The sequence below is a fragment of the Otolemur garnettii genome, unplaced genomic scaffold (assembly GCF_000181295.1).
Source record: "Otolemur garnettii isolate 467f Iridium unplaced genomic scaffold, OtoGar3 scaffold00132, whole genome shotgun sequence".
NCBI classification, from domain to species: Eukaryota; Metazoa; Chordata; class Mammalia; order Primates; family Galagidae; genus Otolemur; species Otolemur garnettii.
Genome location: NW_003852527.1, coordinates 679309 through 687778, shown reverse-complemented (window position 1 = coordinate 687778; position 8470 = coordinate 679309). Strand labels below are relative to the sequence as shown.

The 8470-nt window shown below is 34.4% G+C and overlaps 1 protein-coding gene across 1 annotated transcript in view; it reads right to left on the bottom strand.

Moving 5' to 3' along the window:
* Positions 1-8470, bottom strand: part of ASCC3 (activating signal cointegrator 1 complex subunit 3) — a 368987-nt gene that overhangs the window by 77631 nt on the left and 282886 nt on the right. The gene's annotated exons all lie outside the window — the stretch shown is intronic.

The window sequence follows — 8470 nt, the reverse complement described above, 5'->3', positions numbered from 1 at the left end:
TGGAACTCTGAGAGGTTCTTGTCAAATGTCTCTGTTCACTAGGAACCTCTGCCTGGGATTTGATCCAAAGGGTGAGGAGCGGCACCCACACTCATGGCAGTTTTCTTAACTCTTACCAGGTGAACCCTGCATGCTAGTCAGCACGGAGAATTTATATCCCTTACCTTCTTTTTCCCTATGCTAATCAAAGAAGGGGAGTGGAAAGCGGTCTTTGGGAACACGTTCTCATCACTAAAACCTCACCAGGAGAGTTAGAGCACTAGGAAGGCAGTATTTGCCGCTGGGAAAATGAGGCCACAATCTCAAGTGGGAGGGGCCTACAGGAAGCACAGCCTGAGAGTGATGGAGAACACTGTCAAGATGATGATTTTTGTGATTTTCTTCTCCCCCAAACAGAAATACATGGGGTCAATAAATTACAAAAATTATTTAAAATTACACAAAGCAAGACTTAAGTCTTGTCAGGGTATAATTTTCATTAGAAAGAAAAAGTGCAAATGGATAGGTACACCCAAATATTAGAGTTTTCACTAAATATGGATTAAGAACAGACTACTGGAATTTATTTGGGAAAATGACTTTTCACTAAAAAGCAATAGTTAATTTTAATTCTGGTCTGTACAGAAATTATTGATTTTCCTGGAAAAATTCTCATAGACCAAAATAAAGCAATATTTATCAATAGATAGGTACTGAACCCAATACTGCTATTATTTCAAATAAAATGCTTACATTTATATCCAACAGGGCATATAGAGAAGGGGAAACCATAATTATTAACCATTAGAAAATATTTTATTTATTCTGGAAAATGACTAAGCAGGAGAATTAGAATAATGTCTTCTGCTTTAGAGGTGAAAATAAAAACTCTGGACATTCAAAGTCCTATAAAAGAGACAAATACCCAAAGACAGTCCAAATTATGAAAAGTATTTTTTATTTTTCATTTTTTCCAAGAAATGAAAACTCATAAATCAAAACGTTCTGTGATATAAGAGCTTACTCCATGTTTCACGTCTCTTGGCTTGCTAAGCTGATGAATTTTCTAATACTATTTTCATCTTTCTGGATCAATACATAGTTGAGGAAGTTATTTCTAAATTGAAAACACTAGTAAAAAATGGTACTACTTGCAGAATAGTACCATTTGTAGTGCAACAATCAAACTATTTGCTTTTATTTTTCAGTTGTTTACTAATTCTGTCTTGATTATGGAACAAAATATTGTTCATGCAATTAAAATTACAGGAAGAAGAAATTTTGTACTGTGAAGTACAAAAAATAAAAATTCCATTTTACAGTATAATTTTATTATATCATTTGAAAACAACTCATAGAAATATTAGAAGAAATATTATACTCATTTTACAGTATAATTTTATTACTTCATTTGAAAACAACTCATGCTGCTACTAATTACCACAAGCCATTATCCTATGAATATAACTGGAATGTCAAATTTATCATTTTATGTTTTAATAAACAAATTTGCCACACTTACAAGTGGTATTTAAAAATGATTACTGATAAAAACTTTCCCCTAAAAATTATAGATTCGTTTTAATATTTAATTTACTTCACTCACTGCACTTACAAGATATATTTCAATGGGCTGATATCTCTTCTAAAGTTTGTTTATTTAAGTCCATTGGGACTTTTTTTAGACTAATTTGTGGCTTTCATCCAGATAAAATATAGTCAGGGTAAATAAACCTTTAAAAGAGGTTGCCAAATAGCAAAAAATTATCAACTAAAATCATGTTTCTGGGACTATGGCAAATTATTTAATAATTTCAATAAAATATTATTCATAATCTAACTTGCTAAAAATTAACACATTTCTTTGGGCAAAAACCATAAAAACTTTCATTGTGATTTATCCTTAATGTAATTTTTTTAGATGTGCTTGCTAAAATTTTTATTGACTTGCATAACAGAAGAAACATAAAATTCAATTCAAGTAACTGAATTTTACTGTTTTTACCAAATATTATTCTATGCTAATTTGAACTAAAGTTCTAAGAAAGATCACTTAAAATACTGTCAAATTACTATAAAAGTAATATATTGTTATATCTCAATTAGATATAATTAGATATAAAATAATAAAAGTAAATGAAATTATTTTTTAGGTCACATAAAATTTTGAAAGTTAATATATTCTGACAATTTTTTCTGTGAATAATGAAAAAATGGACTTTAGATTTATATAACTTGTATTAGTAGCATAATATAGCCTTCGCTTTTGCAAGAGAACTTTTCAGTGACTCCATAATTTCTAGTTTGAACAACTATAAGCATTTAGCTTTTAACATTACTTATCATTCATTTCAGCAATTATTTAACCAACTTGAGAAGCATGCAACAGCTAAGAGGTCTGTTTTCATGTTGTACTCTCCACAGTACAAAATTTATAATTTACCAGTTATTTAACAGAAATATTATAAAGTGTTTAATTATGGATGAAGGATAAAATGTAGTTTCCTGCTCACTGCATTGAACATCAAGTTATTATCTTCTCTTTTCCATAAACAGACAGCCTACCTTTTTGTCAGCATGCTATTTCATTTATTTCACAGAGAAACCCAGTTTCACAATAATTGACTTGTCAGAAGCTCTAATTTATGAGACTGGGCTCCGTAAGATTTCTCTATATTGGACTCAACCTGCACACAAGCAGGGTTGAATATTTACAATGCTGTTAACAGGTGCTGAGTTGTTTAATGATTCTAATAGCCAGAAGCGTACTGAGAAAGCCAGCGGGATCACAATTACAGGCTGTTTGAACACAACAATTACTAGTCCCCTGAGAGGTGTGAAAGTCAAAGGCAGTTTGATACTGACAGCATCTAGCACATGGGGTAGACAAGCTAACTTCTATTAGCAGTCCATTGGGAAAGGGTCATAACAAACCTCTCCCTATCATAAAAATTTACAAAGTTCATAAAATTTAAACAATCAAAAAGTAAAGCAACTTTTCAAAAATTATCTTTAAAAGATCAAAGGACAGACAAGAATACTACACAAGAAACCTCAAGTTATCTCTTCCTAACCTTAATGTTGATGAAATTTCACCAGTTGAGAATGAAAGAGATTTTATAGACATGTAAAACATAGATAAAGTTACATCAAACCATTTGGATTTAATGTGAATAGTGGCAGCCATTTCCTGTTTGGTTTATGTAAACCTGGCCAGATATCTTTCTGGGAAATTTTTCATCAGAATTGAAACGCTGCTGCTATAACTGTCAGTAGTGGGAAGTCATTTGTTACAGCACCATGTTTTTTTATGTTCAGATTATGCAGCAGTAATAATGACACAAATAATGAAAGTGGTTTCAGGGACAGCTGAAACTACTGCAACATTTTTGCTCCAGAAATATTTAAAAGCTTTCTCAGGGGAAAAACAGAATAAAACTGAACATACAAATTGAATCCAGAACTCAATTTGGAATATATTAAATTTTATGAAAGCAGTACATGTGTTCATATACATTTGAACAGGCTTATGTAGGTATATATGTGTCTACATACATATTTAAATGTAATTATTTATTGCTAAGTGCATATATATTTGTGTGTGCATATAATATATATATAAATATACACACACAAAGGAATATAAATAGATAAATAGTGACCCATTCAGCAACAGTGGTTGAATTCTTTGCCAATGTAACCTTTACTTTTGGTGAGGTATAGTGGGGGCTTTACAGTAGTATGATTAACTGAAGGGAGTTAGAGAATCAGGCCATAGTTATTTAGCTACATGTGACTATTTTAATGAGAGTCTTTCTTTTTAATTGTTAATAAACCTCAGTCACTTTGTTAAACATATATGTGGGCAGATAAGAACGCATATACACCCCTCTTGCCTAAGAACAGTCAAATCTCAATTTATACCACTAGATGATAGTGAGTATTAAGGAAAAATCAAAACTAAGCATAATACAAGTCCTTCATTAGAGGCATGATTTTTAGCCTTTTGAAAACTTTCATTGCATCTGAAAATAAGAAAAATTTACCAATTTTCTGAATCCCTGTGACTTTCTTTGCTTTTAGTTTTGGAGAAAGATAATAAGGCATAACAAAGAAAGATAAAAAGGTATAACAAAGGGCCAGTCATGAAGGTCTGGAGAAAAGGGGACCCTTGTACACTGTTGGTGGGAATGTAAATTGGTATAGCCCCTTTGGAAAAAAGTATGGAAGTTCCTCAAAAACCTAAAAGTAGGTCTACCACATGATCCGGCAAGTCCTACTTCTGGGTTTATATCCAGAGGAACTGAAATCAGTGTGTTGAAGAGATGTATGCACTCTCATATTCACTGGCGCATTATTCACAATAGGCAAGGTATGAAATAACTAAGTGTCCATCAATAAATGGCATTTTTAAAATGTAGTATGTAAAATCAATGTGATACTATTTAACCTTACCAAAGCAGGAAATTCTGCATTTGCAGCAACATAGATGAAACTAGAGAATGTTATACTATGTAAAATAAGATAGGTAGAGAGGGACAAATATTATATAATCTCACTTATATGTGGAATCTAAATAAGTGAGAGTCACTAAAGTAGAGAGTAGACTGTCAGCTACCAGAGGCTGTGGATATTGGGGGGCTGGTGTGATAAATGGGATATGTTGGTCAAAGGGTACAAAGTTTCAGTCAGGACAAGTTAGTTCCGGTGATCTTTTACACACCAAGGTGACTATAGTTATGAATGTTTTGTGTATTTGAAAATTACTAAAAGGGGGGTGTGCAAGATGGCAGACTAGAAACATCTCCCTATAGGCCACTCGCAGCAAGACAGGGGAAAGAAAACTCTGGCTGGGGGAACCCACCTAGAAACATCGCTCCTGGGACACAGTGAAGCAGTGGGGGACTGTGGGAGCTGATGAGGAGATCTGGAGCTGAGGAAAACCAGCACAGAAAGTGAGTGCTTAGGGGATGCATTGGGATCAGTAGGCCACATCACCCAGAGGACTGGGAACAGGAAAGGGCTCTCTTGAAGTTTTTTTGATTGTGAGCAGCTTTGGAAGGCTTAATGAGTGGATGTACTTGAACACTGTCCAATAGTCAGGATTGAATATCAAGTGGGATGGATCTCCCATCAGCTTGGATGCTGACTGGGTGCTGCCACAGGGGAAGGACATGTGGGAGAAATAATCTGCAGGGTCCTAGTGCATGGCTGGTTCTGGCACATGCTAAGCTTGGGCAGGACCTGGGAATTGCTGTCGGGGGTACTATGTGATGTGCCTCCTGAGGATCCGGTGAGAGCTATAGGACCTCAATCTCACAGGGACTGAATGCAGATAAAGCAACCAGGCCCTGACTGAGGTCAACTAACACCAGAAGACAGGACTTGATTTACTCCTCTGGAACTAGAGTGGCTTTTGGCCCTAATTTTTCACAGCAAAACAGCATATGTTCTCTGTCTCCTAAGCCACAGTGCCACTTGGCATCCAGACAGTATATCTCAATATATGATATCAAGAGGAGGGGAAATATATATATATATATATATACACACACACACATATATGAATATATATATGTAGATATCTGTATCTATCTATACATATATATATATATATATGTATATATATATGTTCCTTTAGGATTTTTTCCTTTCTTTTTTACTGTTTGATTGGTTGTATTTTTATTTTTTCATTTTAATTTTCTTCAATACCAAGAGATCCTGCATTTTTGTTATGGGTTTTCAGCCCCTTTTATTCTTTCTTTTTATTTCTCTCCTTTTTCTCTCTCTTGGTAAAGATTTTTCTACTTTTCTCATCATTCCCAAATAATTTTCTTATACAATAGCTAAGCTATTGCCCTTTTCTTTATCTTATATAATTGCATCTTTAATTTCCTTTACCTACTTTTATTTTTATTTTTTTCTTTAGTCTGAGTGCTGTGAGGTCATGGCATTGGTATGGCTCAAGGAGAAGGAAATCACAGGCTCATGGTCTAGGCTGTCCTCCTATTTTTGGCCTTTGGAAAGACAGTACTGGCAGGTCTCCACTGTAACATATTGCTGAATTTTAATTTTCTCTTCTTTATATATTTGGTGGAGGTAGGGTCTTGCTTTTTTTTTGCCCAGGAAGGTAAGGAGCTCCTGACTTTGAGGGACTGGACCAACCTGGCCTTTTAAAGTCCTAGAGTTATAGGTGTGGCCAGAGCACTCTGTTGAACGACACTATTTCTCCAGTCACCTTTCTCTTCTTTTACCTTTTTTTTTTTTTTTTTTTTTTTTTTTTTTAACCCTTTTATCTTCTTTCTTCCTTTTTGCTCTTTGCCTTTATCTTCCTTTTGGCCTTATACCAAAAGGCCACTTCAATACCTAAGCTCTGGGACAAGGTAATTTAAAGTGAAGGAGGCAGTGAGAAAGAAAAAGGAAGGGAAGGAAGTGAGCAAGAAAGCATATAAGAGACATAAACAACAGAAAAATTAAGGCAACATGAACAATAAAACAGAGCACCCTCTCCCCACCAAAGGACCATGAGGCAGCTGTTGCAAAGAATTATACTTGTAAAGAAGTAATGATAGAAAGGGAATTTAATACATAGATGGAAAAGGCAATAAATGGAATTGATGAAAATTGGAAAAACAAAACCAAAAAATGGATGAAAGATATGAGGCATATAGAAAGGATATGGTGGAGCTTAAGGACTTATATGAATCAATCAGGGAACTTAAAGATGCAGTAGAATGTATCAATAACAGATCAGACCATGGAGAAGAAAGAATTTCAGAGGTAGAGAAAAAAATTCTTTAGGTAACACAGGTAGTTAAAGAGGAAGAAATAAGAGAGACAAAGCAGAACATTTGCTCTGAGAATTATGGGACTTCATGAAATGTTCAAACATACAAATTATAGGAATCCTTAAATAGGAAGAAGAACATGGCAAAGGAATGGAAGTCCTACTGGAGGATATAATAAATTATAATAAATTAAAATTTCCCAAGATTCACTAAAGATTTTGAAATATTCCTTTTAGAGGGATAGTGAATGTTGGGTCATCTCGACACAAACCAAGCATCTCCAAGACACATTGTAATGAACCTGTCCAAAGGCAAGACAAAACAGAAAATCCTGCAAGCAGTTAGGAGTAACTGCCAACTGACCTATGGGGGCAGATCCATGAGGGTGGCAGTGGACTTTGTAGCTGAAACTTTCCAAGGCAGGAGAGAATGCTCAGCTACCGTTAAACTCTGTAAACAAAACAATTTTCAGCCCAGAATTCTGTATCCTGCTAAAACTAAACTTCAAAATTGATGGAGAATCCAAATCTTTTACTGATATGCAAACACTGAGGAAGTTTGTCACAACAAGACTAGCTCTACAGGAAATATCTAGACCTAGTCTCCACACTGACCATCATAATGGACGACCAGCAAAGTAATCATGCAGAAACATAAAAAGAATAAAACTAAGCAATGGACTTTCACAAAATAAGATAAATAGAACTTGACCACACTTATCAATTCTCTCAATAAATGTTAATGGCTTGAATTGCCCACAGAGGAGGCATAGGCTGGCCAACTGGATAAAAAAGCTCAAGCCATCCATAAGCCATCTCCAGGAAACACACTTAACCATAAAGGATAAATCTAGACTTGGGGTAAAAGGATGGAAAACAGTATTTCAGGCAAATGGAAATCAGAAAAAAGGAGGGGTGGCAATCTTATTTTCAGATACAAACGTATTTAAAGCAACTAAAGTTAAAAAAGATGAAGATCACTTCATTATGGTCAAGGGAACAATATAACAAGAAGACATTTCAATTCTAAATATTTACGCACCCAACTTAAATGCTCCAGATTCATGAACAGAACTTGATAGATCTGAGCAATATGATTCCATTATACTATAATACTAGGGACTTTAATAACCCTCTGGCAAACTGGACAGATCTTAACAGAAACTAAACAAAGATACAAGGGACTTAAACAAGGCCCTAGAACAGATGGGCTTAATAGATATATACAGAACACACCATTCCAAAGCTAAGGAATATACACTCTTCTTGATAGTACATGGAACGTACTCTAAACTAGATTATGTCTTAGGGTAAAGATCCTCAATAAAATTAAAAGAATTGAAATTATACCTTGTATCTTGACAATAAGGTGGAACTCAACTCTAACATAAATTTTCATCCCCACACACAGGTATGGAAATTAAACAACCTTATGCTGAATGACAATTGGGTCAAAAAAGAAATAAAGGAGGAAACTGTTAAATTCCTCATACATAACAACAATGAAGCTACAAGTTACTAAAACCTGTGGGATACTGCAAAAGCAATCCTAAAAGGGAAATTTATTACATTAGATGCCTACATCTGAAAAACAGAAAGATAGCACATTAATAACCTAATGAATCATCTTAAGGAAATAGAAAAGTAAGAAGAATCCAGTCCCAAATCTAGCAGAAGAAAAGAAATAACCAAAATTAAATAAAA